The 20368-nt window shown below is 39.2% G+C and overlaps 1 pseudogene; it reads left to right on the top strand.

Annotated features, from left to right (window-relative positions):
* The first annotated feature begins 1120 nt into the window (after positions 1 to 1120).
* LOC144612826 (heterogeneous nuclear ribonucleoprotein F-like) lies at positions 1121 to 18056 on the top strand (annotated as a pseudogene).
* The last annotated feature ends 2312 nt before the right edge of the window (positions 18057 to 20368 follow it).

Below are 20368 nucleotides of genomic sequence, written 5' to 3'. Positions count from 1 at the left end.
TGTTGTTGTGAAAAGTTAGAGAAAACCATACCCTACTGAAATGGGGGGAGAAATGCAAAATGTTTCTGAATTATAACTGGAACTTCTAATCCTGGGGAAAAACTAATAATGGAGTTGCTAAATAAATTGAGAAATATTTTTTGTCAGTTACTGGAAGTGAAATATAAGAATAGCATTGATGATGATAGGAAAAAAATCCAACAATGCTTTGTGCATTAGTTTTCTAGGGCTGCCATAACAAAACACTATAGACTGGGTAACTTAACTTTGTTTTCTCATAGTTAAGGAGGTTAGAAGTCTAAGATCAAGGTGTCAGCAGGTATGGTTTCTCTTCAGGTCTCTTCTCTCCTTGGCTTGAAGATGGCTGCCTTCTCTCTATGTCTTTATGTGGCTTTCCCTCAGCACATACACATCCCAGTGTCTCTGTGTACGTACAAATTTCCCCTTCTTATAAGGACACCAGTCATATTGGCTAGAGCCTATTTTAACAGCCTCAACGTAATCGCTTTTTTTAAGACACTACCGGTAAATATGGTTACATTCTGAGATATTATGGATTGGAATATCCATAAGAATTTTTAGGGGACACAGTTCAGCCTAAAACATTTACCATTCAGATACTAGAGAACAGATTTTGTATTAGTATTCTCCAGAGAAAGAAGCACAAGTGTGTGTGTGTGTGTGTGTGTGTGTGTGTGTGTGGAGAGAGAGAGAGAGAGAGAGAGAGAGAGAGAGAGAGAGAGAAATATTTTAAAAAATTGGCTCACACAGTTATGGAGGCTAGTAAATCCCAATTCTGCATAGTGGGTCAGAAACTCAACCTAAACAAGAGCCAAAGTTGCAGTTCAAATCCAAAGACTGTCCACTGCAGATTCCCAAACTGGTTCCCTGAACTGTGGAGTCAGGGCTATTGTGGTGGAAAAGGCCAAGAGGAAACCACTAGAACTGCTTCTACCCAGAAAAGTAGTAAACCAAAACAGTACTGTATTCCTGGAGGGATTGCAGAGATTAGTGCCATCATCAAGGACTTGAAAGATGCAGGGGTGGTGATTCCCATCACTTCTCCATTCAACCAGTCTATCTGGCCTGTGAAGAAGACAGAAGGAACTAGAGAATGACAATGGATTATCATAAATCTAACGAAGTGGCACCTCAAATTGCAATTGCTTTAACAGATGTGGTTTCATTGCTTGAAAAAATTAACACATCCCCTGGTACCTGCTATGTAGCTGTTAATCTGGTAAGTGTTTTTTCCCCAACACTTTTCATAAGAATATATCTGGAATACAAGAAATTCCTTAGGGTGTTTCTTGTTATTATCATTCCCTGTGTTTAAAGTCAGTGGAAAACTACAATAGCCTAATCCGGGCAGGACTACTAATGAAATAGACCCTTCAGGAACAAAGATTTGGATCACCTCACCAGGTAAAGAACCATGACCAGTTGAGAAGCTTGCTGAGGACAAAAGGCATACAGAATGAATATTGGAAGGAGGTATTTATTAATACCAGATGTGACCACTTACCTACTTACATAAATGAGGACTATAATTATCATGAATATTCTTCCACATTTTGTTATGTTTGTGTGTGAATATGTATTTAGTAATGAATAGATCTATCTATCTATCTCTTTGTTGTTGTTTTTTTCTCTTAACCCCTTGTAATGTAACTTAAAATGTATTCACTCCATCATGGTATTTAAGTATTGTTAACTTTCTATCATAGTGTTTAATTTACAGAATACCAAAGAGAAGAGTAAACATCACCCGAAGACTTTTTGTCTTCTTCTGGGGAAAGGGTTAGTTCATTTTCAATTGTACATAGGAGAGCTGTATAATGTTAAGTTGAAGTATGACCTTATTATTGTCTTTATTTATAGAGTAAGTATGGCTTAAGGAAATGCATATGGGAGCCAGGTTGGCAAAGGATGAATTTGCGATGGTTCATTTTTATATGTCAACTTGGCTGGGCCACAGCACCCAGATACTTAGTCAAATATATTCTGGATGTTTCTGTGAGGGTGTCTTTTTTTTTTTTTTTTTAAACCCACATCCAAATTGATCAATCTGAGCAAAATACAGGTAGTAACAAAGAAAAGTAATTTTCGTATTTTATAATTTTACAATATTGTTTATCATAGAAAAAGCTTTAATATCTTTTAATAAAATACAAAAGCAAATTGTTAGTGTTGCCAGAGATTGCTTGCTGCCCTTAAAAAAAATTAACAACACCTGTTTGCAAACAAAAGCATTGCTAGAATGTAGTCAAGCCTTTTGTTCTCTTTTCAGGACCCAGCCCACTGATCTCTTTTCTGTTCAGTGACTAACACATAGTAGGCGCTGAATAAATATTTGTTGACCGATGGTGTGTTCTTTAATCCCTATCATTTATTTCCTGACCCTAAATTGGATCTTGATTCACAGGGGAAAATCCACCACCCTCCACCCCCATTCCTAGGGTAGCCCAGTGTCCTTTCATTGCCTTTGATCCACGACATTGGCCCAGACACACTTGCCTGAGGGGAATGACTGAGGGTTTCCGAGGGTAAAGGAAACATTTAGAGGATAATTGTCCTCTTAATCCCTTTCACCTATTTCAGCCATCCCTGTGGCAACCATTAGTTTGTTCTCTGTATCTGAGACTGTTGCTATTATGTTCTGTTTTTTTTTAAGCCACTAAATTTGTGATAATTCCGCACAAAAACAATAGGAAACTAATACAAGCAATAACCCTGGGATAGTTAGAGTCCCAACTGTTACCCTGTCTAAGCCTAAGGGATAAGGGGAAAGAGTAGTTAGTGGAACCTCAAGGAAGGAAGCCATGTAGAAAAACATGGACTTAGGTCTATAGATCGAGCAAACTCAAGTCAACCTTGTCAAAATGGAGCCAAGAGACTAAATGCCTGGCCATTGCCCCCACCCTTCCCCCACTTCCCTCCAATCTCCTTCTGAGCTTTCCCAATTGCTGGATCCAAAGGGAGCTATAGGGACAGTGGTTTTGGACAATGTACCATAGGTCAGGAACAAACAGCAGTGTTTAGATGGACAGAGTGTGGAAACAGAAAGATAATCTGACAATATCATGAACCATGGAGACATGAGACATGAGAAGTAAGGTGCCACATGTGCTGAATCAGAAGAAGATGCACATCTCTTCATTGTGAGTCTGGCGTTTATGCCCTGTTGCAGTGGATTCTCAACTTTGCTGTGCATCAGAATAATGAGAGGAACTTAAAAAAAAATCTCCGGATGTCCAGGCCCCACTCACAAACAACTCAATGTTTCCCAGGGAGCAGCTCCAGAAGCTGTATGCTTACTATTATATTGTCTTCCCAGTGGTCATTTTTCCGGCAAAGCAACTTCATCTTTTCACCTTATGTCTTTAGACTCAATATCTTACTTCACCACCAAAATGTTCTTCATCCTGAATCAAATAGACAAATCATTTGTCTTAATTCACATGAACATTTCATCACCTGAACTATGCATTAAAATGGACTGTTGTGCAAAGATTTTCAAGTGAAATCTCTTCTGGTTTCACAATAAATTGAATGGGCCTTGACCTTAACCCAAGCGTGCTTGGCATTATGTTTATCCTGCGTATCATTCAGTTTCTCTTAGGGCTTTCTCAAAAGTAAGATGGCTCATATTTGGCCCTCAAGAATGCAGAATCATCTTAACTAAAAATGTGATGCCTCCACGTTAGTTAAATTGTCAAAACAGTGGTGTTTCTTTGTCTATGGCTTCAACTAGATTTAGATTTAACTCATGTTTTCTTGTATGTTCATGAGCTTATACATTTTTTTAATGTTGCATAAAATGAGCCATTTATTCTGTAACTATATAATTTTTGTCCTAACTGGAGGAATTTTAAGAGTGAAAAAGGCACTAGTAATAATATTCAGGCACAAACCAAGCATTAATCAGGCCTGCCCAAGGGCACACTGGGATGTGCGTTCACTCTTGGTGGTCATCACCCAGAGCTAAGGATGCAGGAGGTCAAGGGCAAGGGGTCTGGTGTGCATTCATCACACACATGTTGAGGTCCGGTTTCATATTTAACATGGTTAGGTCTTTGGTTACAGCATCCTCTCTGGCTGCTGCATGAAATTAGATGGGGAGCCTAGTGACAGTGACCTAGGGAAGAGATAATAGTGGTTTGCATGAGGATGATGGTCATGAAGATAGAGAGAAGAGACTAGAAGGACTTTGAAAGTAGAATCTATAGGAATCTGAATCGATTGTATGTAGGCGTAAGGACATGTCAAGAAGGGTAGCAACTGAGTGGGAGTAGGGCTATTACACAGGACATTTTGGAGGTATAGCGGGTTATCCACAGCTGGCTTCCCCAAGGGTGACAGCAAGTCTGTGGTCCATTGTGCTCCTGTGAACAGATGATTTTCTCGGGACAAAACTCATTCATGGTAGATATGAATATTTGTGAAGATAACGTATCTGGCCCTGCTTTTCTGCCTGAGTCCTGAACTCCAGAACATTAACTACACAAACCTGCCCTCACCCCACCCTCCAGACCAGGCTGCTTATGCCCTGTGTATTTGTTTGTGCTATGCCTTCTGCAGAAATACCCCTCCTCCTTCATCTTTCCCTCACTCCTACCCCACAATCACTTAAAAATCCTCACTATTCCATGTCTAGTACCCCAGCATAGGCATCATCTGGGAGCGATGCAGAGTCTCAGGGCCACTCAAGAGCTGATAAATCAAAATCTACATTGTGATAATATATGCAAGTGATTCATATATCCCTTAAAATTTGGAAAGTTTTATAGATAAATCCTGTTCATCCTTAAGTATTCAGTTCAGGGGCTACCTCTTCCAGACAGGCTTTTCTGACACTCCCTTCCCCACCTTCAGTCTGCTACAAGAACTGTTAGAAAGCCATACATGGTGCCAGCTATGGCTGTGTGTACCATATTCAGGACCGTATCTAGTTCATGAGTCTTTTCCATTAGCTGTGCACCTTGAGGGTCTAAACTTATTCATCATAGTGTCCCCAACTAGTAGGGATGATGCTGTAAATGCATCATCCCTGGGAATCCTCATCTTGCACTATTGTTGGACCACCTGGCGGGTGAGACCATCTTGTCCTGAGGGCCTTCAGGTATTGTAGAAGCCAAACTGAAGTCCAAGACAGATATGCTTTACACCATATTTTGTCCTGTAAAAAAAAAACAAAAAAAAGGATTTTTTTAATAAACCTACACCTTGCTGACTTTTTTTCAGGGATTTCATGCAGAGATTTAACTATGACTTTTAAAGTAGTGTCAAACAGTATCCAGGGTAGTTAGAAAACGTCTAAGAGTTGTATTGCCCCCTGCAAAATCTGTCCTCACTATTCCAGATTCATGATGACGACCCCAGTGTCAGCCCCCAGTGCTCTCTTGCAGACAGCTTTCTGTCCCCTCAGCAAAATACCCCTCTCCAAATTCCATTTTTTGCTCAACCAAAGAGATATATGCAGAATATACATCACATCATGTCCCCCCTCCCCCTGATTCCCCATTTTCCCCACTACAAGGACTAAATCTCTCCCTGGTGTTATACACTGAACCAAACACAGTAGCTGTGCAATTGGCCCTATGCAACCTCCACCGTTCTCCTCTATGCTGTGACCTTTGCTCCATGTCCCTGGCTCCAGAAACCAAGGTCTCAGGGCCTTTCTGCTACCACCCTTTCTTTCTCCCTGGAATATTGTGCTCGCTGACATTCTTGGGCTGTCTTCCTCTCATCTGTTAGATCACACCTTAAATGTGACCTCTGATGTTATTCTATAACCCCCATTATCTCTTCACCTTATTGTAATTGTCTGCATAGTACTTAGCACTATCTATTTGTTTATTTGTTCATTATTATCTCACTTACTCCTTACTAGATTATACGCTCTGTGGGTCCACAGGTCTCATTGGGTTGTTTTTCTATCACTGAATTCCAAGCATCTAGAATAGTGCTGAAAACACTGTGGAAGCTTGTTAGGAATTTATTAAATAGATGTTAATGTATGCAATAACACACACACACACACACAGTTTCAATCAAATAGAGCCAAATGTGCTAGTCATTGTCCAAATTCATCAAATTTATTCTGTACCCATGACTTTTTGCCCTGTTCTGTCAAAGGGGCATGTGAGCCAGGGACCTGCCCCCTTCCCGGGAACCCTAATAACCCATGGGATCCCTGGACCCTTCGGGACTTCTGTGGGCTATTGGTGGAGCAGCAGAAGCAAAAGGGCCACTTGAGAAAAGCCAGAAGCTGGACTCGAACTTAGTCCAAACTTACATGTTATAAATCATTTTGATCTTTCAATCGACAGAGCTGCCTCCAACTTTCTTAACCTCTTTTCTGATAGAAGAGAATCTCCTTTTGATAGGAGGGAGTGATTCTTTCCAATTCTTTGTTCATGTCTGCTGCCAATTTCTTATAAAAGTTGCATATTTGATGTTTCTACACACATTGAGAAATTTCTTCTCTATTTCTAAGCAGTGTATTTCCTCCTCAACCAATTTTCTGTCAAGTCACATTACATGTTCTTGATACAGGCAGTATTTGAAGCTTCGGCTTAAGCTTCTGGATCTCACTTTCCAACTGGGAAATTTTCAGACTGCATATACTTGCTTGGTTTGAATTTTTTATTTTTCCTGTAAGCTCTTCATTCATTTGGTTTTCTTCACACAATTGCCTGGATATTTCTTGTTGTTTTTTTTTTTTTTTTTTCTCTTTCAGGACTTATAAAGGACATATTTAAGATAACATCATCAATGAGACTCTTTAGATCCACTTCTAACAGACTAGATGGTGGCCATTTTGTGCTTCCCTCTGTTTCTCTACTTCCACGTTTCTGCCATCCGTGTGATTTCTCCCAATATCAGGAAACATCTGGCCTTCAGTATGGTTTCAGCCAGAGATTTTAATTGTCTCGCTTTATCATTCATGACCCGGTTCACTCGTGCATTTGAGTGTTCTGGCATTTCTCCATGTTCCTTCTTTTCCCACACTTTTTCTTCCCTCCCTCTTCCTCTTCCCTCTTGGGCACCTCTGGACTGTGATAAAGATGAGCATTTTTATTCAAATATTTCTTCATTTTCTTCTGAAGCTTTTCTCCATTATTCTGTAATGCTTTTACAATGTCATTAACCATAGTTATTTGGGAAAGTTTACAGGGCTTGCTTTTCTGTCCTTTGTCAAGAAAGTCTATTATGTCATCAGGTGAAACCTTGTTCAGAATTTGAACTTGCAAACACAAAACTTGCAATATTGAAGGGCTTGCTTCCAGCCCAGGTGACTGGAGGGCTTTGGTGACTTCTGTCATTAGTTTATTCTTTTCACTGCCTTTTCCACACACTTCAACTTAAGGAGAACACCCTTTGGCTGGCTCTTTTTTTTTCTAAAGGAGACCTGGGACTTGTCTCAAGCATTCACATGTTATCGGCAGAGCACTTCAAAGCTCCTCCAAGATTGGCTGAAAAAACATCTCAGTGGCAGGCAGTGGATCCTTCATGGCTCTGAAGGGCTCTGCAGTTCTCCTTCCAATGTCCAGTGTCCTATAGGCCACAAGTGACCGCATGGAACCCTGTGAAGTATTCAGTCTCTAATGTATAGAAGTGCCCAGCAACCAGGGCAATCCAGTAAGTAGTTGGGCTGGGGGAAGGGGAGGCCAACCAGGTTCTAGAGAGCAGTGCTTCCTAACTTTGTTCAGCTCACTGCATAAATTGAAAGTTATATTACCTATACAATAAACCAGAGGAAGTGGAAAGGGCTGAATGCAGCCTAGAGCTCGGCCATTCTAGGCCCCACCTGGCCTTACAGCAAACCTAGAAGTCCAAAGCAATCCCATGCCATTACCCCTCCTCTGCACACAAGTCTGTCAGGGCATAGCGGTGGGGCCACACTCATGAGTGAGGCCTATTCTCTTGATTTCAAGTTTCCTTTGATTTTGCCTATAAAGTTCCCAAGTATCTCCCTCCTCTGAAGTTTCCTTCCTCCTTTGTGTTTAGTCAAGGTGGTCAGACAGGGGCAGAAGATGAAGGGTATACCCACAGCAATTAATCAGAATCCTGCATTTAAATCATAAGGACTCAGGATAAGTCAATTAGAAATGGCAGGGCCTTAAAATTTCATGAATTTTCTATGGAGTCAGCATGTCCCTGTTTGATCCAAGTGTTCCTAGAAGGGAGCGACTCTGCTTCTGGGCTCTTTCTTTCACAAAGCCCTGCTATTTTTAGCACATCCTCCCAAGGTTGTCTTGAAGACAGTCTCCAATCCACCAATTCATCTTCAGAAGTATACCTCTACAATCAGTTGTATTTTTTTATTCTTCATAATATGTTCCTGAAATAATGATGTGCTTTCAATAGTCCCCTTTTCTTGACTCTAGATTTATGTCTCCAAATCTGAGAAATAGTTGTTTCTGCTCTTGGATGCTTAATATCAACTATGGAAGTGTTATATTGTAAGTTACCAGGCAAACAACAGCAAAAAATACCACTTTGTTTTAATTAGGTTTTAATAAAGACTTAACATATTATTTTGTTTTCACTTTCGATGAAAGTAATCAATAGTGCATTAAATTTCTTACAATGACCATGACGTTTCAGAAATAGTGACAAGTAGTCATTATGGTTTTCATTCAGTAACAACACAAAAATGCTCTTACCACACACTTTATAGGTACAATCTCATTAGTGTTTGTCAATCCTTCCGATTTTTTTATTCACCAATAGGGTTAGGAAACAATAGATCGTCTACATTTGTCATTCATAAATGTGGACTTTCCATCACCAATAAGAGAAATGAGACATTATAATTTGAAAATGCCTAAAGTATTTGCCAATAGATATAAAATATAGAGGGAAAGCAGATGTTCAATGAGTAGTCTTTCACTGGGGTAAAGACTACCCTGGGACAGCCATAAGTGATAAAAAATAACAAGGACTCAAAAGGAATAAAACACTATCAAAACATATGAGAAGGAAAGGAGAACGGAAGGAAGGAAGGAAGGGAGGGAGGAAGGGAGGAAGGAAAGAAAAGGTAGAGGATCAATTTTGATCTGCAGTGTCCCCAGAACACTTGACAAAGAATAACATGAGTAGTGTGGGAATATAAAAATTATTGGATATAAGACTTCTGAAGTCAGAAAAATGTAACCTAAATTCATCAAATCCTTGTCTTTATTTTTTTCTTTTAATTTTTTTATTACAAAATTTATTGTCAAATTGGTTTCTATACAACACCCAGTGTTCATCCCAACAGGTGCCCTCCTCAATGCCCATCACCCACTTTCCCTTCCCTCCCACCCCCATCAACCCTCAGTTTATTATCAGTTTTTAAGAGTCTCTTATGGTTTGGCTCCCTCCCTCTCTAACTTTTTTTTCCTTCCCCTCCCCCATCGTCTTCTGTTAAGTTTCTCAGGATCCACATAAGAGTGAAAACATATGGTATCTGTCTTTCTCTGTATGACTTCTTTCACTTAGTATAACACTCTCCAGTTCCATCCACGTTGCTACAAAAGGCCCTATTTCATTCTTTCTCATTGCCAAGTAGTATTCCATTGTGTATATAAACCACAATTTCTTTATCCATTCATCAGTTGATGGACATTTAGGCTCTTTCCATAATTTGGCTCTTGTTGAAAGTGCTGCTATAAACATTGGTGTACAAGTGCCCCTATGCATCAGCACTCCTGTATCCCTTGGGTAAATTCCTAGCAGTGCTATTGCTGGGTCATAGGGTAGATCTATTCTTAATTTTTTGAGGAACCTCCACACTGTTTTCCAGAATGGCTGCACCAATTTGTATTCCCACCAACAGTGCAAGAGGGTTCCCATTTCTCCACATCCTCGCCAGCATCTATAGTCTCCTGATTTGTTCATTTTAGCCATTCTGACTGGTGTGAGATCCTCGTTTTTAATAAAGTGGTAATTTTATTACAGTTTGACTTTGTGGCTTTCATGATATTTGATCACATGAATATCCAAAAACTATTTAACTTTTGATTTATCCACTCTAATATTCAATTACTATTTAACCCGGTCAACTATAAATTTCCTTTAAAAGACCGTGACAAAAATATGATGATCAAGCAAAGCTAAATTCACCACTTGTGTGACAGAGAGATTTCTGTCTTCAGATTGCCAATTGTGTTTCAAAAGGGGAAATTTAAGATAGGATATTTGTAAGGTTTGGGGACATGTTTTTGCGTCACTTAGGTAAACTTTTTTAAGGTAGAGAACCAGGATTTGGATTTGGGAAAGTTCACAAGATAATAGTTCAAGACTTGGTGGACATGGTCAGTTAAATGCCCTGTGTGAATTTTGATGAGCAAACTACTACCCGAAAAAAAGCATTATTTTCCCAGATGAGCAAACTGCTTGCTTGACTAATTTGGTTAGCAAACATTTTCTCAAGTAATGACATTATTTACTGGCTTTCAGCCTGGTGTTCCAACATAAGAACTCAATGTAGCAAATCATTGCTAGATTGACAGGCAGTCTTAGCCCTCCACCTTCATCCAAGTTAGATGTTTGAGTAGCCTCAGTCCAAACTACTTCTCTCAAGCCTCAGCTGTCCTTTCATCTAGGACAATTCATCCAATTTTCAGAGATTTTCAATTTCCCAAGTTATCTTTTCCATGGCGTACTAGATGCCTCCTTTTGGCAAACACCAAAGAAAAAGCAAGTGCGGTTCTCTAGAACAGTGATCCATACATCTCTTATCAACAACGGTTTAGGATTTTTTAAATGGTTCACACTTTGTTTCTTTATGATATTTCCATTACTAAAAGTCTACAACAGTCATTCATAGAGGAGGAAAGGCTTCTAGTACACCTTTGTGCATACAGACGTGTGTGCCTGTGTGCATGTATTTCTAGTTTATATGGAAAGGTTGCATTTTTCAAACTTACATACTGGAAAAATATATATACAGCCCCATAATGTGAAATTTTATAATTTACTATTTGATTTTCCTGAACAATTTGTGTTATCCAAAAAAAAAAAAAAATGATTTTGGCTACCTTACAAGAAAGTCCATGTGCTTTTTCGATTCCAACAGAGGTGAGATAAATCATATATACTTATCTGGCGTCTGATGTGGTGCTTCAGAAAAAAAAAATGCTAAATATATCTTTCCTTTCAATTCACGTAATTTTCCTTTTGGATGCATGCCATTAAAAAAAGGTAAGTAAAACAGAGTATACTCGATGAAGGCAGAATATGGTGCAAGCTACCAATGTGGAAGGCATTGAGTGAAATCTAATTTCAAAATGTAAAATCGGAGTAAGAGCCAAGAAAAGATCATTTTCATTTCTTCGTATGCCCAGCAAGTTCATGATTGTGACTTTATTGAATATTTGATGCATCAACCTCACTATTTACCGTAGAATATTTTGAAAGCAGCTACAATATCTAAAGTTGCAAAGCATCACATAAATATATGTCAAGAAGCCCTGGACACCATGATGAGCATAAAACAAAAATTTACCATGGAGATTCTTCACTCTGACTAACCCTGTTTGAAATGTTGAACAAGGCATCTAGTGTTTAATTACAGATCTATAAGACTTGCTTGTAACACGTAGGCACATTAATATTCTTATAGATTCAAAAAGATACTTTGCACAGAAAAGCTTTGTGAAATCTTTCTTTTTTTTCCCAATTTTTTAAAAAGTTTATTTGTTTTGAGAGAGAGAGAGAGAGAGAAAGAGAGAGAGAGTCCCAAGCAGGCCTCGCACTGACAGCACAGAGCCCAACGCATGCCTTGAACCCAAGAACTGTGAGATCATGACCTGAGCCGAAACCAAGAGTCGGAGGCTTAAACAACTGAGCCACCCAGATGCCCATTTGAAGTCTTCTCAGATTATATTCACATTCACATAATAAGTCCTTTACTTTAGATTATTTTAACATTTATCAATTTGGGCCAAAACCTCTATAATATACTTACTGATGAATTGTCTTAAGGTTATTTTTCCTATATTTCTCACACGTATGTTGTGTTTCTCTACTTAGCTTCAAACTTCCTCCAGAGCTGGAAGAATGTCTTTTGTGGCCTGTTTTTCCTCTACACTGAGTATTATATGCCCATTTTATGAGTCACTCCTAAAGGGCCAACTTTTCCCTTAAAAATCCTGAGAAAGTGAGTTCATAGATTGGCATTTTACACTTTTCAAGAAGCATCCTAAACACCTCACAGCCTTGTTATAGAGCACCTCTCGGGGTTCCTGCCACAGAAACATTATCATAAATCAACGCTGCAGATGTCATGGACACATAGGTGTCTACCACAATTTTATGCAGCCTGGAAAATGGAGAAAAATAAGGAAAGAGTAATAAGTTCTCGTGACTCTAAGGTCTGAAATTTAAAGGGTTCTGCTTTATTCTAAGATTATGTTCATTAAGGGCTGATCTTAAGTGTCACTCACCAGTATAGTTTAGCAGCTGATGTCTGTTCTGACTGGTCAAGTAGTACGAGCACCATACCAGTAGCTTAGTATTTTGAATGTAACCCAGAGAATGAATTACGCTTTTATCCATTAAACCATTTTATCCATTCTTTCTTTTATGAAACAATGGCAATATTGGAGTTCATTTTCTCTTGTTTTTTTTTTCTTGAATATGGACTTAGTCGAAAAACATCGACTTCCCTTTCTTAGTCCTCTTTCTCTGTAGCATAAAAATAATTTTATAAACCAATGAAGTCTGAAAGCCTGGGAGCCATACGAAACTACTTATTTCACCTCTCTAACACTCCTTCTTCACAAAAGTAATGTGTTTATGGCCTCACTTACAAACTTTTAGCACACAGCTCAGTTTTCATGCCTGCGTATTGTGTCCAAGAAGCTGGATGGAAACAAAAGCTTTCAAACTCAATTTCTTTGCAAAATCCTAGATGTCTGGAATTTGGCATAGGCATCGTGCACTAGAACATGATGAAAATAAGCCCAGCTCCTACAAATAAAACTCATCTATAACTTTACACTTTATGCAGCTTCCATGCACCGTACTGCAAATGTGATATAAAAAATTCTAGGTAGCGAAGTTTTGTTGAAGTATATGTTGATTTCTGCCTTCAGATATTTATAAGCATAGCTGTGCTGGTATTATTAAGATAAATATGTTTATTATCAGGGAATACAAATTTTAGAATCAAAACATCTTAAAGTCATCTAGCCTAATCAGGTTAAGTTCAACCATTATGCCTATATTTGCTTCCCTGGCCACCTTATTCCTGCACACATAATACTAAAATGTCCACCACCTCATATGGCTTCCCGTTACTGCTAAGGAAGCACCCAGTGTCCTAAAACACTGACTGAAATGGACCTGAATCTTCATCTATCAGCAACATCTTGATCTCCAGTTAGTCTTTACAGATACACAGACTGTATAGTTCTTTCCCACAAACATAAGAGCATTGGAAGTATCTGGAATATTAGCAGATGTCTGTAAAGGTTAAAGTCCTTTAGAAAATCTTACACCAAGAATTGCAAGCCCTTGCCCTAAAGTTTGTTTCTTTCCTAAACCCCAAGCTGGGGAACATGCTTTCTTGGAGTGGTTTAAACCTTCCATTTTCCTTGCAAAATTCCCAACCACAGACTTGCTTGTTCTCAGGTCATATATTTCTGAGAAGTGAGACAATCACCTGCCTTGCCTCGTACATCATATTCTTGTTTGTTGGTTCCTTTTAACTCCTGACAAAACACAACTGCCTGTAACACGTAAATCTTCTGCTAACTGCCAAAAGATAGGGGAATCTCACTTGCAGGATACTTCAAACACTTTAGTTTTTTTTTGTTTTGCCTCATTTCTGTTTCTGTTATTGTCTTAGCAGCTTTAATGAGATTTAATTGACATATAACCTTGTATAAGTTTAAAATGTACAGTGTGTTGATTTGATGCATTTATATAAACCGTTTAGTTTTTATTTCATTTTGTTGTCCTTCTCTTATTGCTCTCCATTTTTCTCTTACTATCCATACTAAGATAGCTCATTTTTGGATACCATGATATCTAGAAGGGAAAGTTACATCATCCTAACTGGAGCATTTCTATCTAAAGGCATGTCTTTAACAGAAGGCCTCCTTCTTTGCTAAACTTATCCTCATTTCTTTACCCTGAATAGGTGGTCTTATTAGGGAAAAGTTGTAGGTCATGGACACATTTTCACTGACTTGTTTGTCCTTTGCCCCATTTTTAGAAATGTTCTTCAATTTTAAATGCAAGATTCGCAGTGTATGTGTGATAGTTAATTTTATATGTCAACTTAGCCAGGTTATGAAGCCCAGTTGTTGCAAAATACCAGTCTCCATATTGTTGTGAAGGTAATTTTTAGATATGATTAACATTTGAATCAGTAAACTTTGGGTAAAGAATATTACCCTCTTCAATGCAGTGGGCCTTGTCCAGTCAGTTGATGGCCTTAAGAGCAAAGACTGAGATTTTGAGAAGAAAAAATTGTCCTCCAAATTAAATTGCCTTTCTGTTATTTGACTTTGTAATTAATATTGACTTTGTAATTCTGTTATTTGACTATGTAAAACAATTGACTTTCTAGCCAGGCAGGATATGGATGGATGGATGGATGGATGGATGGATAGATAGATGATAAATAGTTGGCTCTGTTTCTCTTGAGAACATAGACAAATACAGTGTATGAATACATATATTTTTATGTGTATGTGTAGATAGATAGATGGATGATAGATGATAGATAGATAGATAGATAGATAGATAGATAGATAGACAGACAGAGCCTGCTATACAGGTAAGCAATTCAGGCTTAAGCATACTACTTTTTAAGTTAGTTAAACTAATTACTATATAACCATAGTTCAGCATTTAAAAATACAAGAAAACATATACCAAAAAAGCACACAATCCCCTCCCCTTTCCAAACTTCTCAGCCTTTCATTTCCCCTTCCTAGGTTAACTATTATGACCAGTTGCCTATGGATCCTTTCAAAGGTAGCCTTTGTATAATCACATATATGTTTTTCCCCCACATAGTAATACATTATACAAACTGTTCTGCACCTTTCTTCTTCTTGTTAATATTTCATGAAGATGCTTCCATGTAAGTACATATAGAAGGATCTCATTTTTTCATAATTTATCACCATAATTTTAACTATGGGAATTCATTTAGGATATTTCTAATTCATTGCTATGTAAAACAATAGTGAAACCACATTATTCTAAAAACTCTCTTTATGTGTATGAAAGTTATAGTTTACCTGTACAATATAATACTAGATGTGGAATGTCCTTGTTTTAAATTTGTGAAGGAATGCTATGTTGATAGTTATATGACAAACTTTTTTATGTGATTAATATATCCTGGTACCATTCTGATATTTAAATAACATTTATTACTATTTGGTGTTTGCCATCCTATATCAGTATAGGATATTTTTTTTATCTCGGTCAAGCAATTAATTTGGAAATCGGTGATTCCTGATAGTGTCATAATTCCCAATTTGTTATTAAGGGAGTAAGCCATTGAAAAACCTTTAAAACAGGGGCGTATGGGTGGCTAAGTCAGTTAAGTGTCTGACTCTTGGTTTCAGCTCAGGATAAGATCTCACTTTGTGAACTTGAGCCCCATACCAGGCTCTTTGCTGACAGTGCAGATCCTGCTTGGATTCTCTATCTGTCTCTCCCTCTGCCCCTCCCCAACTCGTTCTCTCTCTCTCTCTCTCTCTCTCTCTCTCTCTCTCTCTCTCTCTCCCTCTCTCTCTCTCTCTCAAAGTAGATAAATAAACTTAAAAAAATCATTTTTTTTAAAAAAAGAAAAGTCTTTAAAACAATAAGTGCACTATCCCAATTTGGGCTATTAATGTCACTATAAGAGGTTAGCGGTAGTAGGATTGTAGCAATCGTGGCACTTAGATAAAGCTCAGGGGCATGATTAGAGATATACATAGGGAGAGCTCATAGCTACATCAAGGAAGGGTGGGTGAAAATGTTAGCCTTTGTGAAAATATTTTGAGTTGTTAAATCAAATTTCATATGAGATCTCAAGCAATTGCAAGAAAAAACAGAGCTGCAGTCTCTAAGAACAGATGCCTTCGGTGTCTTGATTTCCATAAAATTCTGAGAGGAGGAGATGGAAAGGTGTTTGATTTTGGTTTTGTTTTACTTCCAGCCATTGTCCCTTGTCTCTTCTCGTGCCTTCTCTTAGTAACCAGAGCTTCTGCCAATCCTTCTGCTTGTAAGGAGTTTCTTTTTATTTTGTCAATTTGAAGAGAGAGAGATCACTGTACTTCTTGTACTGATGATGACTACACTTCATGGCAGTTTCACTTTATATTCACTCATCCAAGATGAAACTCTGGTAGTAGTTTCAGACCCTTTAGCCGGCATCAGACCTGCAGGGTGATGTAGGGGCAGGGGAGCCATGTCCTCTTGTGAATTTCTTCCTCAGGCTTTCCCTTCAATCCACCAACGGCCCAGTTCATTTTATTTCCCAAATAGCTTTCAACTATGTCCACCCCCTTTCATTTCCACTCCTTTCTGTGTACCACCTTGGAGTTGTCTTCTCTCTTTCTCCTTGCTGATGAATCTCCCTAAGTCCATACTGTCCTTCTACTGAAAGCTCTCTGGTGACATCCTTGTACCTTGAGAATAAAGATTAAACTAAAAGGTTTGCCAGGAAGAAGGGGGCTTGAGCCCATCCCAATCCCCAGCACCACCACCCTGGTTGCTCTGGTGAATGCTGTGACACTGAGGCAAGATGGTCGTATAGCTCTTTTTTAGGACAATTCATTACCTACCAGGAGTGTCTCCAACTATGGGCATCTCCCCCTGCCCCCTGGGGTTGGCTGTTTAAGTCACAAAAAGCTGCACCCAACCTCATTTGGCGTCTTTCCTCTCAAGTGTCCATGATGTAGGGCCCTGAGGAAGTGAAGGCTTTGAGGTCATGCCTGTCCCAGTCCTGCTCTGCTAAGGATAAGCAGAATTTGCTTTCTGACTGCACAATTCATGCTGGGGTTGCAGACATTCATTTCATCTACACTAGAGAAGGCAGGCAGAGTGGCGAGGCTTTTGTTGGACTTGAATCAGAAACTGATGTAAATGTGGCCCTTAAAAAAGACAGAAAAAGCATGGGCACCGGTACATTGAGGTGTTTAAGTCACACAGAACTGAGGTGGATTAGGTCTTGAAGCCACTGATGGCTTTGTGTGGCCCGAGGACTCCCATTTGGATGACGAAGGGAGAAATTGTTCTGTTCTTATGGTTGGAATTGTGGACCCCAAGGGCAAGATTATAGGGGAGGTCTTTGTGTAGTTTCCCTCACAGGAGTTAGCTGAGAAGGGCCTAGAGAAGCACAAGGAGAGAATAGGGCACAGGTATATTGAAGTGTTCAAGAGCAATCAGGAGGAAGCTAGGTCGTACTCGGGTCCCCCTCTGAAGTTCATGTCTCAAGAGTGTTGGGGGCTTTATGACCACCCTGGCATAGCCAACAGGCATATTGGCATCAGCAAGCAAGCGGACCTATGGAGGATGAGGTCTGGTGCTCATAGTGCAAGGTATGGGGGCTCTGAGGACTACCGGCTCCTCAGCGATGGCTACAGCTTCACCACTGATCTGTTGGGGAGAGACCTCAATTACTGTCTCTCAGGCAGGTGTGACCACAGATCGGAGGTGGCGATTTCACTGCCCAGAGTACCACTGTACACTGAGTCCGCATGAGAGGGTGGCCATACGATGCCACAGAGAATGACATTTATGACTTCTTCTCTCCACTTAACCCTGTGAGAGTCCATATTGACAGTGGCTCTGATTGAAGAGTAAGGGGCGGAGCCCACATGGAGTTTGCCACTCACGAAGAAGTTGTGGCAGCCATGTCCAAAGACGGGACCAACACGCAACGTGGTTCCGTAGAACCTTTCCAGAATTCTGCGACTGGGGCCAGCAACCAGATGATGCAAGGCATGGGCATGGGAGTGTCCACCCAGTCGACTCCCAGAGGCCTCGAGAGTCAGTCTGTGAGTGGCTGTTACAGGGCTGACTGTAGAGGCCAGAGCGGCATGGGTGGATAGGACTAGTTTCCTAGGAGCATTTGAGTTATTGCGATCAAATTTTCACAGGCAGCCAACAAGCAGTGAAAAGCAATAATTACTCTAGAGGAAGCTGTGGGACCCATTTTGCACCATTTTGCATCGTGTAATCTGCATTAAAAAATCAACTCTTCAGTGTTTTCTCATGCAGACTTTCTTATCACATTATCATGTGATAATGAGTAAAAGCTAAACTACTTTCAGCTTTTCTCAATTAACATTTTCGTAGTGCACTTCAGAGTGATGTTATCTAAGTTAAAGTAGTTTTAAGTACATTACATGGATCTTTTATATCACATGACATGAACACACTGAGAGGAATACTTTTCTGGAAAACTCAAGGTGCCAGATCCCTAATTTAAAGAGGAGTTTTTTTTCATGTTTGTTCATTATAGTTCATTTTTATTTAAAATCTTTTCAGTTTAAATTTCAGTTTTTTAAAATAAGTTAGTGTTTTTTAAAATTATTTATTTATTTTGAGAGAGAGAGAGAGGCAGAGAGAGGGAGGGAGAGAGAATCTGACAGTGCAGAGCCCGATGTGGGACCCAAACCCATGAAACATGAAATCATGACCTGAGCCAAAGTTGGAAGCCTAACCGACTGAGCCACCCAGGTGCCCCCAAGAATAGGTTAATTCTGAAAATGGAGACACATTGCTAATACTGTAGGACTTAGTGAGGCCTTGACTTAAAACTTTTTTTGTGGGGCGCCTGGGTGGCGCAGTCGGTTAAGCGTCCGACTTCAGCCAGGTCACGATCTCGCGGTCCGTGAGTTCCAGCCCCGCGTCAGGCTCTGTCTGGGCTGATGGCTCGGAGCCTGGAGCCTGTTTCCGATTCTGTGTCTCCCTCTCTCTCTGCCCCTCCCCCATTCATGCTCTGTCTCTCTCTGTCCCAAAAATAAATAAAAAACGTTGAAAAAAAAAAAATTTAAAAAACTTTTTTTGTAGTTTGATTTCCTTTTGGGTGTATTTTGCTAAGTGAAACTTGTTAAATTTTTTAATTAATTTTTTTTCTTAAAATAAATATTTTCTTCACACACACAAAAAGACTAAACTAAGTAATAAAGCCTAAACTAAACTCTTAAGTATGATCTTCAAAACTGAATAATTTGGCCACTGACAAACTCTTCAGCCTCATATGGAACTCCCCCCTCTCTGTCAATTCCCAAATCTCAAGGCTTCTTTTACCCTGTCTTGCTACTTTGAACACAAATATATAATAAGGTAGTCAGTAAAAATGGTTGAGTAAAGACTTCCAAAATTATTTCTCATCTATAAAAGAAATGACAAAACTCACAAAGATTTTCAGAATTTACTTTTTCAAAACTCTGGAAATTAAGAAGATACTTGTAGTAATCCAAGATACATGTGAGTGTTTATTCAAGAAAAGTAACTGAATCTTAGAACGGCAAGCATTATAGTAATTTAATTTGCCCTAGTTGAGTCCCTAGGTCTCCAGTTCTGAGATAGGGTTGAAAATCAAAGCACAGAAACATGATCAAAATCTACAGCCTCATTAGCCACTGGAGATTGGATGGGAATGGGATTGGAGCTCCTTCAATATCTCATTTCCCAAGAATGATTATTTAACCTGTCCAGTCATTCCCTAGAAGAACCCCTTTGCAAGGCTATCTTTAACTAACCTGACTCTGAGCTCCCTGCATGAAAAGTTTTTGCCCCAGTGCATTTGTTTTTGAATTGTAAATCTTTTCTCTTCTATCTCACTTAAGGTACATAAAGAAATGAGTATAAATCTGTGTTGGTGGGCACGTGGTGATTTATATGACAACAGCAGTACAAAGGATAGGAGAGGAAAATGAGTTATATAAGAGTAAAATTTTTGTGTATAATTGAAATTAAGTTAGTATTAAACCTAACTAGATTGTTAAAAATTAAGCTGTTAACTTGACTCGCCAGCGCAAACACTAGGAAAATAACTCAAAAAAGAAATATATAAAAAACACTTACAACTAAATGGTAAACAACCCAGATAAAAATGGGCAAATCATTTCAATAGATTTCCCTAAAAAAAAAAATACAGAAATGGCAAATAGGAAGCCTGGGTGGCTCAGTCGGTTAAGTGACTGACTTTGGCTCAGGTCATGATCTCTCAGCTTGTGGGTTTGAACCCCACAACAGGCTCTGTGCTGACAGTTCAGAGCCTGGGGCCTGCTTTGGATTCTCAATCTCTCTCTCTCTCTCTCTCTCTCTCTCTCTCTCTCTGCCCTTCCCCCCACTCATGCTCTGTCTCTCAAAAATGAATAACATTTAAAAAATATTTTTTAAAAATAATTAA

This window comes from Panthera onca, chromosome C2, assembly GCF_046562875.1.
Source record: "Panthera onca isolate mPanOnc1 chromosome C2, mPanOnc1 haplotype 2, whole genome shotgun sequence".
Lineage (NCBI taxonomy): Eukaryota > Metazoa > Chordata > Mammalia > Carnivora > Felidae > Panthera > Panthera onca.
The sequence above is the reverse complement of the archived record's forward strand: the minus strand, read 5'-3'. Positions and strand labels throughout refer to the sequence as shown.